Source organism: Phoca vitulina, unplaced genomic scaffold (genome assembly GCF_004348235.1).
Source record: "Phoca vitulina isolate PV1807 unplaced genomic scaffold, GSC_HSeal_1.0 scaffold63, whole genome shotgun sequence".
NCBI lineage: Eukaryota > Metazoa > Chordata > Mammalia > Carnivora > Phocidae > Phoca > Phoca vitulina.
The window spans coordinates 3,137,425-3,151,795 of NW_022589766.1; the positions used below are offsets into that span (position 1 = coordinate 3,137,425).

At 40.6% G+C, this 14,371-nt stretch overlaps 1 protein-coding gene across 7 annotated transcripts in view; it reads right to left on the bottom strand.

The window, feature by feature from the left end:
* The window catches only part of ITSN2 (intersectin 2), a 136,575-nt gene extending 122,777 nt beyond the window's left edge, over positions 1-13,798 (bottom strand). For 4 of the 7 annotated variants that reach the window (XM_032391677.1, XM_032391676.1, XM_032391674.1 and 1 more), the window contains exon 1: positions 13,569-13,674. The gene's annotated coding sequence lies outside the window, so the exon portion shown is untranslated. The other 3 variants (XM_032391672.1, XM_032391671.1, XM_032391673.1) reach the window with 3 other exon arrangements.
* Positions 13,799-14,371: the final 573 nt, after the last annotated feature.

The following is a 14,371-nucleotide window of genomic DNA, read 5'->3' on the forward strand; positions in this document are numbered from 1 at the left end:
TTATCAGTAAGTAGCCCACACTGACATAAAAAACAAAGACTATGGGGGTGCCTGGGTGGCTCAGTCGTTAAGCGTCTGCCTTCAGCTCAGGTCATGATCCCAGGGTCCTGGGATCGAGTCCCGCATCAGGCTCCCTGCTCCACAGGAAGCCTGCTTCTCCCTCTCCCACTCCCCCTGCTTGTGTTCCCTCTCTGGCTGTCTTTCTCTCTGTCAAATAAATAAAACCTTTAAAAAAAACAAAAACAAAAAAACAAAGACTATGGACACGAAATAACAGTAGCTCCTAAGAAATAAGAAAATAACTTACATTTTAGTTTCATATTCATCAGGAAAAGCCTGCTGACATAGCATGTGCCTTGAACCATACTGGAGAAGCAGCATCTAATCCAAAAATTTTCAGCCATTTTTCCACTGTGACTCTGTGTAATAACACTCATTAGTAGTATAAAATCTAATCTCCTAAAGGTATCCCTCCTACATTGCTGGTGGGAATGTAAAATGATTCAGCTGCTTTGGAAAACAATTTGGCAGTTTCTCAAAATGTTAAGTATAGTTTACCATATAACTCAGCATAGGTATGAACCCAAGAGAAACGAAAACCTAAACCTATGTCCTCGCAAAAATGTGTACACAGATGCTCAGAACAGTATTCTTCATAATAGCCAAAAAGTGGAAACAACCCAAATGTCCATCCACTGATGAATGGATAAACCAACTGTGGTATATCCATACAATAGAATATTTAGCCATAAAAAGAAGTGAATTATTCATATATGCTATAACAAAGACACACCTTAAAAACTTTACAGTTGTGAAAGAAACCAATCACAAAAGACCACACATATTTTATGTTCCCATTTATATGAAATGTCCAGAACAGGCAAATTCATAGAGACAGAAAGTAGATTAGTAGTTGCCTAGGCCTGGGGGCGTAGGGAGGAATGGGAATGGCTGCTAATGGCTAAGGGGGTTCTTTTTTGGATGATGAAAATGTTCTAAAATTAGGGGTGCCTGGGTAGCTCAGTTGGTTAAGCATTTGCTTTCGGCTCAGGTCATGATCCCAGGGTCCTGGGTTAGAGCCCTGCACTGGACTCACTGCTTAGCAGGGTGTCTGCTTGTTCCTCTCCTGCTGCCCTTTCCCCCTTCTCCTCCTGCTCCCTCCCCCAACCCTCTCAAATAAATAAATAAATAAATATCTTTTTAAAAAATGTTCTAAAATTAGTTGCCTGGGTGGCTCAGATGGTTAAGCGTCTGCCTTCAGCTCGGGTCATGATCCCAGCATCCTGGGATGGAGCCCCACATCAGGCTCCCTGCTCAGCCGGGAGCCTGCTTCTCCTCCCTCTACTGCTCCCCCTGCATGTACTCTTTCGCTCTCTCTGTCAAATAAATAAATAAAATCTTCAAAAAAATGTTCTAAAATTAGATATTGGTGATGGCTGCACAATTCTGTGAATATAATAAAAACCACAGAATTGTAAATTTTAAAAGGGTGAATTTTATGGTATGAATTATATCTCAACAAACCTTTACATTAAATAAACCTAATCTCCTTCACATGGCATATGAGGCATTTTAGGGTTTATCCTCTGCCTATTTTTCTAGTGTTGGAATATGTTCCCACCTTTATCTCTGCCCCATCTTATTTCATTCCCCCCTCTCTGAACCTGTGGAACTACCTACCTCCTCAGTTGACACTTCCACTTACAAAAGCTTCCTTTGCCACATTCCCGTTTGATCTTGTATATATCTCCATAAACTACATACTCCCAGTATAATTAACTCTTATTTTCATGCGAACCACCTCCATGACACTGTGAATACCTATGAATGTCTCTTCATCTTCATATACCTAGTGTCCAGAAGTCAGCCATGTGACTGGCACTAAAATATCCTTTAAGAAACACAAATGCTTTGACTCTTGGAGGTTAGCATTCTTTCAACTGCAATGAGGACAAGAAGGCTGATAACTTGAACTCTGAAAATACGTCAGCCAACTTGTGTTTAAATCCCAGCACAGTTACTCCTTAGCTTTGTGGACTCCACATGATATAGCTTCAACTTCCTAACCTGTAAGTGTGGATAGTTGTACCTAAATATCAGGTTGTTTTAAGGCTTAGGTATAATGTCTGTAAAGCATCTGGCACATAGAAGGTGCTCAGAAATGATGGCTATTACCACTATCATTTCAACATTATTTTTAACACAATAGTTACCTTGATTTCACTGAATTGGTACAACAAGCTAAAGTTGTACCAATTACTGATAAGAAGGACATATTTTTCTCACTTTATTTAATATCTGAGAAAAAGGTTACTGTTATTTCTATCTAAAGGCTTAGGGCTCAAATACACAAAATATGTTGAGACTTAAAAGCTTCAAAGAAGATAACTTTCCTATACAAACTTAGTTAATAGTTCTAGTTCTGCAACTTAGCATCTTCAGTTTAAGATGTTTAAATTATGTTTGAACTTTTATAAATGTTAAGTTTAGCCTACAAAGAATCAGCCAATATACCAAGCAGGTATAAAAGAACAGAAATGGTAAACTAATACTGAAATCATTACTACTCCAGTAATACTGCAGATTTATATTAAATCAGTTTTAGAAGAACTAATCAACAACTCTGAACAAGACAATTCACCCACACAAAGGGGGTAAAAAAAAACCACCTAAGAATAGCTTGTGACTCAGCCTGCACCCCTGTAAGGGGAAGGTGGGGAGAGCCGGCTACTTGGTCTGTTCGCTTTAGTCTCATATCAGGACTAAATACTGAAACAAAACTATTTACTTGCCTTGCATAAGAAGTAGAGAGGGAAAACATTCAGATAGATGCTTCACCTTCAAGTAAAATATCTCCTCTCTGAAAAAAAATAACTTTCTAAGTTCTAAAGTCACTCAAGAAAACCCAAAGGGAAAAATTAAGATTCATCTATATAAATATTTTAAACGTTTGTTGAAAACAAAATTTAAAGGTAAATGGGGAAAAACCAAAACAAATATGATAGTCAATATTTTTAATGTACAGAGAACTATTAAAATAGATAATGAAAACACTAAGACCTAAAATAGTTTTCCAAAGGGGAAATGAAACTGGGTAATAGATGTTAACATCATGAAAAAAACAAGGAAATGCAAATGAACTTTTGTTTCTCCAGAAAAACTTACTTAGAAAACAAAACAAAACAAAACAAAAACCTTGGCTAATTTGCAACAATGAGGAGGGACCTAGAGCATATTATGCTAGGTGAAATAAGTCAGTCAGAGAAAGACAAATATCACATGATCTCACTCATATGTGGAATTTAAGAAAGAAAACAGATCAACATATGGGAAGGGGGAAAAAGGAGAGAGAAATGAGCCATAAGTGACTTTTTTTTTTTTTTTTAGATTTTTATTTATCTGAAAGAGAGAGAGCATGAGGGGGAGGCGGACAGGCAGAGGGAGAGGGAGAAGCCAACTCCCCAACAAGCAGGGAGCCCAACACAGGATTCCATCCCATGACCCCGAGATCACAACCTGAGCAGAAGGCAGACGCTCAATAAGACACTCAAGGAGACGCTCAATGAATGAGCCATTCAGGCACCCCACCCTGCCATGAGAGAACAAACAGGGCTGAGGGAGGGAGGTGGGTGGGGGATGGGCTAGATGGGTGATGGGTATTAAGAAGGGCACTTGTTGTGGTGAGTACTGGGTGTTTTATGTAAGTGATGAAGCACTGAATCCTACTCCTGAAACCAAAATTGACTGTATGTATGTTAACTAAAATTTAAACAACAACAACAAAAAACCTTGACTAATACTCAGGGCTAGCAAAGGTGAGGGGAGTTGAGTGCTGCAGACATAACTCATGGGAATGCAAACTGGTATTGCTCTTCAGAAGACAATTTGAGAACATACAGCAAGAACCCTACCAACGTTCAGATCCAATAAGCCAACAATTTCACTTCTGGGAATCTGTCATAAGAAAATAATGATAAATGGAGGAAATGTGAAGATATTCACGTAATTAATAGTTACTATAGAAAGAAAAAACTGGAAGTAACATGAGTGCTCAACAATGGGGAATACACTGAACTAAGTATCAGGCTGCTACTTAAATCAAATATCAAATTCATAATGGTATCTAAATTATCTCTCCACAAACCTACTTTTAAAAACACAAGGTCGGCTAAACCATGTAATAACATGGAAACTGGTTACGTTCTTATAATTTATGATGTAAATGTGTATCATTATGAAAATAATAATAGCAGCTAACAATCACTGAATACTTAGAAAATTCCAAGCCCGACACTTAGGTCTTCACATGTTATCATTGACATCATCATTATAACAGGGCCATCCTAGAAGGGTCTGATCCTCAGGGCCAGCCACCAACTGCAGGGTTGGCCCAAGATAAATTACACTCTGAAGAAGGCCTCATTGTAAACTATTTCATAGGTCCCTTGAGAATGTTAAAAAAAAATTTTTTGAAACTGAATTTTGTTTTAGAAAAGAAAGGTACAGGGGCGCCTGGGTGGCTCAGTCGTTAAGCGTCTGCCTTTGGCTCAGGTCATGATCCCAGGGTCCTGGGATCGAGCCCCGCATCAGTCTCCCTGCTCAGCAGGAAGCCTGCTTCTCCCTCTCCCACTCCCCCTGCTTGTGTTCCCTCTCTTGCTGTGTCTCTCTGTCAAATAAATAAAATCTTTAAAAAAAAAAAAGAAAGAAAGAAAAGAAAGGTACAATGCCTCAGACATGCCCCCTTCCCTCCAGGCACAGCCCAGGCAGCAGCCCCAGCTAACCTTACCAAAAGACAGGCCTGATTATTATTGTTACATTTATAAAGAATTTATTATGAGATGACCACACTAAACATATATTACCTCTTCATCCTCCTGACAACTCTAAGGGTATTATTATGAAATCTCCACTTTTTAAGGAAGGGTAAACCAAGGCTTAGTGAGAGTGTTACTCTCATAAAGCTAATAAAAAAAAGCCATGCTAGAACTAAAACTCCACTGAGCAAAAGCCATGTTATTATTATTTTTTAAAGATTTTATTTATTTGACAGAGAGAGAGACAGCGAGAGAGGGAACACAAGCAGGGGGAGTGGGAGAGGGAGAAGCAGGCTTCCCGCCGAGCAGGGAGCTCATGGGATCATGACCTGAGCCGAAGACAGACGCTTAATGACTGAGCCACCCAGGCGCCCCAAAAGCCATGTTATTCTTAACTACCATGTTGTATTATAAAACACGCACAATATATATGTAAATACAACAAAAAAGAAAGATAGGATGGGTAGGAGACACCAAAATGTGGTTGTTATTGGTTGTTGGACTTGGAATGACACTTTTTCTCCTACTTTTTTCCCCCTATTTTACAAAGTTTCTTTAATCACCATGTATTGTTTTTACAATAAATATGTTACATAATGAGAAATAAAGTTAAATTGAAAGAGGAAAAGGATTTGGAAAAATATTTACATTAAATGACAAACAAGTTATATTGTTAATAAAACTCAGAGCCCAGCAGTCTGTATACCTCAAAATTAAACTAGTAAATTGAGAGAAAAATGTCTCTTAACAAAATTAGAACAGAAACGTAATGAATGCTGGAGAGAGAAGGAACTGAGATCTCATCTGATGCACCAACAGCCAGGGAGAAGTGTGACTAGAACTGCAAGTCTCCACAAAGACAACAGCTTCACAGCTGGTTCTCTCCCCTAAGGCTCTGACTTCTGGGAGAGGCTACCAGCGGGCCTACCCCACCAGTTCACCAAACTTCCCAGGGCATTTCAAAACCTTCCCAGGATTACATCAGGACCCTCCAACTTCCCCCATTACACTGGAAAAAAGGGGGAAGTCAGAAGAGAAACTGAGCTAGAACGAAGAGATCTAGAAGGAAGATTCAAATATTCTGAACACCAAAAGAGGTATACTGGGCTGAAAGAGGGATTTTTCTCCTCAGGCTTTCCCAGAGGCAAGGTTAATAATCCTCAAAGTCACTCTAGGTAACTTGCTATTCCCAAAATGGGAAATTTCCAAGTCTGTTTTCATTCAATTTGTCTCTAGGTCCCTTCTTCCACACCCCCCCCCCCCCACCCCAACTGGCCTTCTAAGCCCAGTTCCATTATTACTTCCTCGGTGTAAATTTCTCCATTTTATATACTTGGGAGGTGGACTCCCTTCTTTATATCACCAACATCATCATGAGTAGCTTTAAATCAAATTGACAAATATCTACCAAGTCATCAGAAATGTAACACCCAGGGGCGCCTGGGTGGCTCAGCCGTTAAGCGTCTGCCTTCGGCTCAGGTCGTGATCTCAGGGTCCTGGGATCGAGCCCCGCATCGGGCTCCTGGCTCGGTGGGAAGCCTGCTTCTCCCTCTCCCACTCCCCCTGCTTGTGTTCCCTCTCTCGCTGTGTCTCTCTCTGTCAAATAAATAAATAAAATCTTTAAAAAAAAAAAAAAGAAAAGAAATGTAACACCTGGATAAGATGTATAAGAGCAGGGAATATAGAAGAGGAATAAGCCCAAAACTTAAGAATTTCATATAGGTGCTATAGGTATAAAGGACAGAAGACAGGCACCTAACTTTTCCTTAAAGAACTAGAAAGTTGTTAGATGAGCAATCCCAGAAGAAAGGACTCAACTGAGTAATGAACACCTAATCAATAAGTATCACCCAGTAGGCTAGAAAAAGAGATTTTTAGGACTTGGGAATAGAAATAGGCAAAGACACAGAGGAAAAAGCTGTTTAAGAATTAAAAGACAATGTCAGAGGACTTTGTAAATGGGACTGATAATAGCACCTACCCCATAGGAATGTTGTAAAAATTAAATGAGGGAATAAATGTAATGAGTTAGATTAATGCTGCATATGGGAAGTACTATATAAATTCTAGCTTTCATCACTGATAAAAATCTAAAAACAAAACTAAGAAACTAACTTGGGAAAAATTATACCTATATGGCAAAGAGTTACTATTCTTAAAATATAAAGAATCCTTAGAAATAACTAAGAGATGAAAATGCCAAAGAAGTGAGAAAGGGCAGAGAGAAATATTTTTCAAAGAAAAAAATCTTTAAAAGTATAACTTCAATAATAAAGAAAAACAAGGTGGTCTTTATCAAATTAGCAGATTAAAAAAAAAGCAATGTTTCTGAGGATGTGGGAAATAGGACTGGTTTCACTGGTAGGAGAACACTTTGGTACTGAAAAGTTTTTCTAGAAGACAAGCTGGCAGTAAGTTTACACTCATAGATGCACACGGATACAGTTACAAAGATGTTAACTATGGCACAATTTAAAATTAAAAAAATAATTACAAAATACTTTAATGCTACAGAACAAATATGTGCCCAGGATACAGAGCCAGACTAAGTTCACATCCTCTGTCTACCACTTATTAGCTATGGGATCTTGGGAAAATTACTAAACCTGTCCTTGTTCAATCTTCTCAACTGTAAAATAAATAATAATAGAACAGTTCTTATGGAGAGGCTGAAAACTAAATGAGTAAAAATACACAAAGTGTCTCAAAAGTAACTAGAATACAGTGAATGCTCAGTTCATATTAGACATTATGAATGTTCTGTGGTAGCAAGGCAATATAATTTAGCCAATAAAATTACATTGTAGATAAATATACAATAAAACAGAACCATGTTTTTGATAAATGCTAGTAAGCTAAAAAAACAGGTTACACAGAATATATAATTCCATTTTTTGCAAAGAAAAATTTCTAGGAGATCTACCAAAATATTAATACTGACCATTTCTCTGGGTAATATGATTATTAGTGGCTATTATTTTCTTCTTTCAATTTCCCTGTTGCTTTCCAATTTTCCAAAAGAACATATATTACTCATAAACATGGTATAAACAAAAGCCTACAGGATTTAAAAACAAAAACAATATATCACTTTTAGGAAAAATAAAATTAAGGTATCTATTCTAAACCATTTGACAGATCTCTGTTCTAGACTCCTGCTGTGCCTGAGGTTTGTTGTTCTGGCTTAAATTACTAGAAAAGAGAAATATTCAGAGGTGTGCTGGGTGCAAACCCAACAGTAATATTGAAATGATGGACATTTATTTTAAATACAATGATGTGAAATACTAAGTTTACTCATAAAACGCACAGAATAATCCTTTCCCAAATCTTGAATTCCTTAATAATAACTTCACATAAGGCAAATTTACTTCTCTCAATTACCACCCACCCAACTGTCCACACATTCCCTACCCCCATTTCCTACCTAACTTTTCTCCATAGCCCTAGCAAACTAACTTCTAAACGTTTTATTGTCTCTCCTTCTCCCTCCTGAATGTAAGCAGCACAAGGGCAGGAATTTTTGTGGATTTTGTTTACTGCTTATATGCTCATTGCTTGGACCAGTTTCTGGCATGAAGGCACTCAATATTTGTTAAAAGATTTAATTTGGTACCATGATTTATGAGTAACTTTAGTTGGGTTTAATTCTTTAAAGATGAAAAATGGTTGTTGATAATACAAAAGTTAAAACAGATGACAGAAAACAGTGGGGAGGGGGCTTTTTTTTTTTTTTCCCGTCGAAGCCCCTAGAAAGACAAAGATGAGGTAAAGTCAATCTAATGAGGAAAGCAAGCAAAAATGTATTTAAGAGGGAGCTGCAGCATGTACTTTTTCAAGATGAGAACACCACCATTCTACAAAGACTATAAAACCCAGGTACTAGACAGTAATGTTCAGAAAAAGTTTTGGGTTATCTGTATCTAAATGGCTCTTGACATCTCAATCATACAAGTGACTCAACTCTCTGGACCCACTGGAACCCTGGATCCTGAAGGAGCCAAAAACTCCAAGTCAGAATCATTGAACGAGGACCAGACACCAGAAGAAAGGAGAAGTGGACAGGGAAAGCCTTTCAATATGGGATGTTTCTGCAGCAAGACAAAATCAATTTATAAGCTGGAAGGTCACTGGAACTTTGGCAGAGGGAAAGCCTAAAATGCCCCTAGTGAGAAGGTAAATGGAAAATAAACCATAGCTTCTGTTCTACCATTCAAGTTTCCAGGATTTACCACAATGTTAGGAAGTGTTACACATACATCTCAGTTCACATCATTCCCTGCAAATTTCGTTAATCTTGAAGTTCTCACTTATACTCACCAAAACGTATTTCATGCTCACTAAAAAATAAAATTACCAAATGCTACTTATGCTGTGAAATTTATTAACCTGACCTACTTAATTCTTATATTTAAGCACTCAATCTTAAGTGTGAAGGAGGAGCAGTAGGGTGATGAAAAGTGTCCAAATACCTACGCCAACGTGTTTAAGCAAAAAGAAAATGATAATGCTATAGTTATCAGTGTCCTCTTAACTGTCGGAGTAAACCCTGCTGGGGTTTATCTCCATGGACTCTATAGTTTGACATGGCCCACCATTCTTGACCATTCTTTCCCCCGTCTGCCTCATACCAGCCAAGTGCTCTTCACACTGAAAAGTACAAGTTATTTAAGCACCTGGATTCAAAAACTTGGAAGTGATAATCCAAAGCAGTAGCTTCTTTTGCAGATATAGACTTCTTTTTTCTTCCTGTAGGCTATGTTTTCTCCCCCCTCCCCCCCCCCCCCCACCCAAATAAGAGGATTAAAAAGACAGATTCTTTAGGGGGAGATGGGATTGTAGATCAGTTCTTCTATTTTCCAGACCTCTTATATGGATTGTTTTGATAAGATTAAAAATTAAGAGGCAAAAAAGTGAATTTTTTTTCCCAATCACTAGGTAAAAAGACCCCCCTCCCCCCACAAAAAAGCATTAAGCTAGTTTGAAATTTCTCACTGACTAGTTGGAATAATGGTAACATTTACTGAGCACTCATACTAAGCAGTAGTCACTGTGCTAAGCACTTTATATCAAATAGGACAACACTATGAGATAGATACATTTTATAGATGAGAAACAGAAGCTCAGAGAATTAAAATCAGTTGCTCAAGGTCATACAGCTATTTAGTGTTAGAGTTAGGAGCAGGAGGTTTAACTTGAAAGCCTGTATCTTATCTACTATGGTTACAATGAAAATAAGAAATTTTTATTAACCACATATACTTTTTCTAGAATGAATATGCATTAGCGAAGAAAATAATCTAGAAGACATAAGACAGTTGCTTAAATGAGACAAGTTAAATGTCTACCGTCTGGTAATAGATCCCTAAATGTCTCCCATAACCACTGCTGAATAGCTTCACAAGTAACTAAATCATTCAGCATCCTGATAGAGCTGTGAAATGATTTTTTAAGTGAATCTCTCAAAATAATACTATACATTTGCAAATGAAATATGCTGCCCTTAGAGTTGTATAAATACCTTATTTCTTGATGCATTCACTGCCCTATTTTCGCTCAGTTTCCTCCCCTCCTCCCCCACTTCCTCTCTGCCTTAAGATCCTTTAAGACCAGTTCAGTTCCTCCTTCTCAAAGAATACCTACAAATATGCAGTCTACCCACCAGGACTCTAACATCAGTGGCTGTCCTCTGTCATCAGTTGCTGTGCTCTGTTGTTACAGAAGGGTACAAAGTAAAAAATGAACTCAAGAGAAAAACAGCATTTCTGATGCACCTTCATCTTTAGATCTATCCATTTACAGAGTTAATTCTAAACATTCTTATTTCTCTACTTCACACTTGGAATCCTGCCTTTAACAATTAGTACACCAAAAAAGTCTGCCTTTTCTTAGTCTTTCTTCAAAAATAGTTACTCCACAAAAAATTTTTCCATAAATAAGGTACTGGAAAGATCAGAATCAAAAAAAAAAAAAAAAAAAAAGGAAAAAAAGAGAAGCAAATGTACTGATAGAATAAATATACCACAATTTTAGTAATATAAGTTTTAGTGATATAATTTAGCAATATAATTAGTTTATTCTGAATCATTTCTGGAACTTGTTCATAAAGTGCTTTACAAGTAAATATAGTATAAAAAATGCTAGTTAGTTATCAGTGGACTAACATGTATTTTCATTCATTTACTTATACAACAAATATTTATTGAATGCCCAAATAACTTTTTTTTTTTTCTCCCCCTGAACCAAGAGGAGTGATAAAGGCACAGGTGCTAGTTAGAAGGATCTTGGTTTGAAACCTGGCTCTTGTACTTACTAGCTCAGAGACTGAGAGTAGTCAATTAACCTCCAGGTTAGCATTTCACTCATCTGATAGGAGAAAAAGTACTACTCTTATGGTCTTTGTGAGCTTTAACTGATTATGCAGAACAGCATATGGCCTAGCATGTACTAAGTGCTCAATAAATTATAACCACAGTAAATATATTTTAATATTGAAGAAAGTAGTTGAAGGAGATGGCCAATAAATGTTTTTTGTCTTACTAGAAAGATGGAAATTTGTGAAACTCTGTATTAAAGATACATTAAAAATTAAAATCTTAAGGTTATGGGAAAAAAATCCACTTAAAAAAAAAAAAGAGATGTGTTAAGTATGTAGGGTGAAATGACTAAAAAATAAAGGAAGAAAAAGAGATGGATAAAGAAAATCCTGACAGCTCCTAAGTGTGGGTGATGGGTGTTGAGAGGTTGCTTATACTGTTCTTTTTTTTTTTTTTGCAAAAATACAAATTTTTTATAACTATAATCCTAATCCCAGAACATGCCTAACACATTTCCCCATATTCAGGAGAGATTGGGATTTTAGCCTTGAGATCTGCTGAGAACTAACAACAGTACTTTCCTGCTCAATAATTCAGTATAGGTCAAGTTTTTTCAGACCATTCTACCTTTCATTATAAGGGTGAGCAGAGGGAATGAATGCTCACAAGCTTTTCTGCTGCTCATTAATATTACATTAAAATAGCAGCAATGCATGTTTTTCCACGTCCTTGAAAAATATGAAACTGTTTTTAAATTAAGCTTTTAAAAACAACTTCCACCTTCTATACTTCTGAATTTACAGGAGATATATGTCAATCATATCTAAATAAAGCTGGGGGGTGGGAGACAGAAATTAGTAGAGAATGTCAGGCACAGCCAAAGAAACCTAAAGGTATGCACATCAGAGTTGCTACTACCTTTAAAATTTGAGGGACATTATTATTAATTTATGTAAAGGTTTTACATAATGTTTCCAGACTGCGTTTAGGTTTTATCACTTACAATATAGCAAACAAGTACAGGGAAAGAGGCAATTAATTTTCTTAAGAAGCTTAAGAAGCTTAACCTACAGTCTATGCCACCTAAATTAAGCTCACTAAAACAACACAAAATTTCAAGTCACACCTTGCCTATCTCTGGGTAAGCAAGTAAACTCTAGTAAAAACAAACTAGAGCATTTAACAAAGCGATCATTTTGTGTTAACCTTAATTCCCAAAATAAACTGGTTGGCTCTATCAAACATATTCTTAATTCATAATTAATTCAAGTCTCAAATGAAGCATTCTTGCCATCGGCAATCATTCAACGACAAAGCACATGATTAATCACCCAAATACAGCATCTTTTTACAGACTGCAAAGCGATCTGCAGTTTCAGCCTCTGTTTACCCATTCACTACGCACATGCGGGCGTCTTTAAAAAAAATAATAATAAGCAATAAACTTTACTCTGGCCTGAGAGATTACATCTCTCCGTGCTTCCTGTACACCCTGTAAATCAATAACGCTAAAGTCAAACGGTAACATTTCCCAACTTTGGTTTAATGCGAGCTGTGGACGCCGAGCATCCGCCCACTGGCCGCTCGTGACTCGGGCTACTTTGACGCACCGGGATGCGGCTCACCTGACATTCCGCACCATCCATTACCAAAGAAAGCCAACTAGGCGGAAAAAAAAGGGGGTCCCCGAGCAAGCGTGCGGGTGCCCCTAAGGGCCCTCTTCTGCCGGCACAGCGAAAACGAGGGGCCACGCCGCCCCCGGCCCTCAGCGGCGTCCGCACCTGCCAGGAGAGGCCGGGGGCTGGGGTCTGGGGGCCGGGGCTCGGCCGCACGGGAAGGGGCGGCTCGGCCCCGGCCCCTCGGCGTCCGCCCCGGCCCCGCCGCGGGGGCTGGAACCGGGGCCGGAGGTTTCCGCCCGGCGCCGCCAAGCCCGCCAGGGGCCTAGCTCCGGCTCCCGAGGGCTCGTCCGCGGCGGCCAGGGCGCGCAGCCGCCTCCCAGCCCGGCCCGCCGAGCCTCCCCGCGGCGAGCGCGGCGGCGCCCGCACCTGCCCCGCGCCCGAGCGCAGCCCCCGCCGGCCGCTTCACCCACCTGGCGCCCCCGCCGCGCCTCCCGCACGTCACAGCGCGAGCCCGCGCTCCTCGGCACCGGCAGCGCGGCCGCGGGCGGACGCCGAGAGACCCTGCTCGGCCGCCGCCGCCGCCGCTCGGTTCGTCCCCAGGCCGCCGACAGCGAACCTGTTGCGCAGCCTGTCACGGCAGCTCGGGCTCCGCGGCGCCGCCTCAGCCCCACAACAACATGGCGGCCGCGGCCTCCGCAGGAAGCCGGGGGGCGGGGAGGTAGGCGACGGGCCGGGCAGCTGACGGCCCGCCCGCCCGCGGCCGGCACGGACTCCCCCACCCTCGGGAACCCGAGGTTAGCCCGGGCGCGGCTCCTCACCCCCAGAATCCCGCGGCACCGGACCCCGCGGGCCTAGTGCCAGTGCTCCGCTCTCCCCTCGGGGAGGCCCTGAAGTCCGGTCCCGGCAGCCCTTTCCTGGAGCGGCGACGGCCCACCTGGCTCCTCCTCCCCGAGGTGACATGTTGAGGTTGGGTGGTGCGTTTCCTGCCACTGCAGAACCCCCAAAGTTTCGGGGAAGGCCTAGCCGTGTGGGACACATGCCTGTTGCACCCCACAGGGGGCTCTCTCCGGAGCCTTCTCTCTCTCTCTTGGGTTAATTCGCTGAGGTGAGAGCTGGGACTCTCCTGGAAAGGGGATCTGAGGCAGGAGAAGGAGGTCGTTCTCACCCTTGTTTATGGGTCTGGTACAGTCCCCAGAAAGACTAACCATACCTAAGGGTCATCCACTCAGTATTCCTCACTCTCCTCTCTACCACATAAAAAAGGCCAACAAGGTAGGGACCTCCCCACCCGCCTCCACTTGGGAGAGCAACTACCCCATAAACTCTCACGAGCAATAAGACGTTGATCTCGCCCCAAGTTCCGCCACGTGGTCTGCAGAAGCTGAACATTCTTCCCCACCTATAGCCACCTGGCAAGATCGGAGTATCTCTTTTTTCTCAGCACTTCCTGCTCCTGGTCTCGCACAAAACACTGGACTTCAACTCAAGTTACCACCTTATACCCTTTGCCCTTGACACAGCACTCGTTCTAGAGAAAGGATTTCTGTTACTTGGGGTTGGAGGCAGAGTCATGGTTCCTTCTGAGTATAACAAAATGGGGTTACAAGACCCAATATTTCTG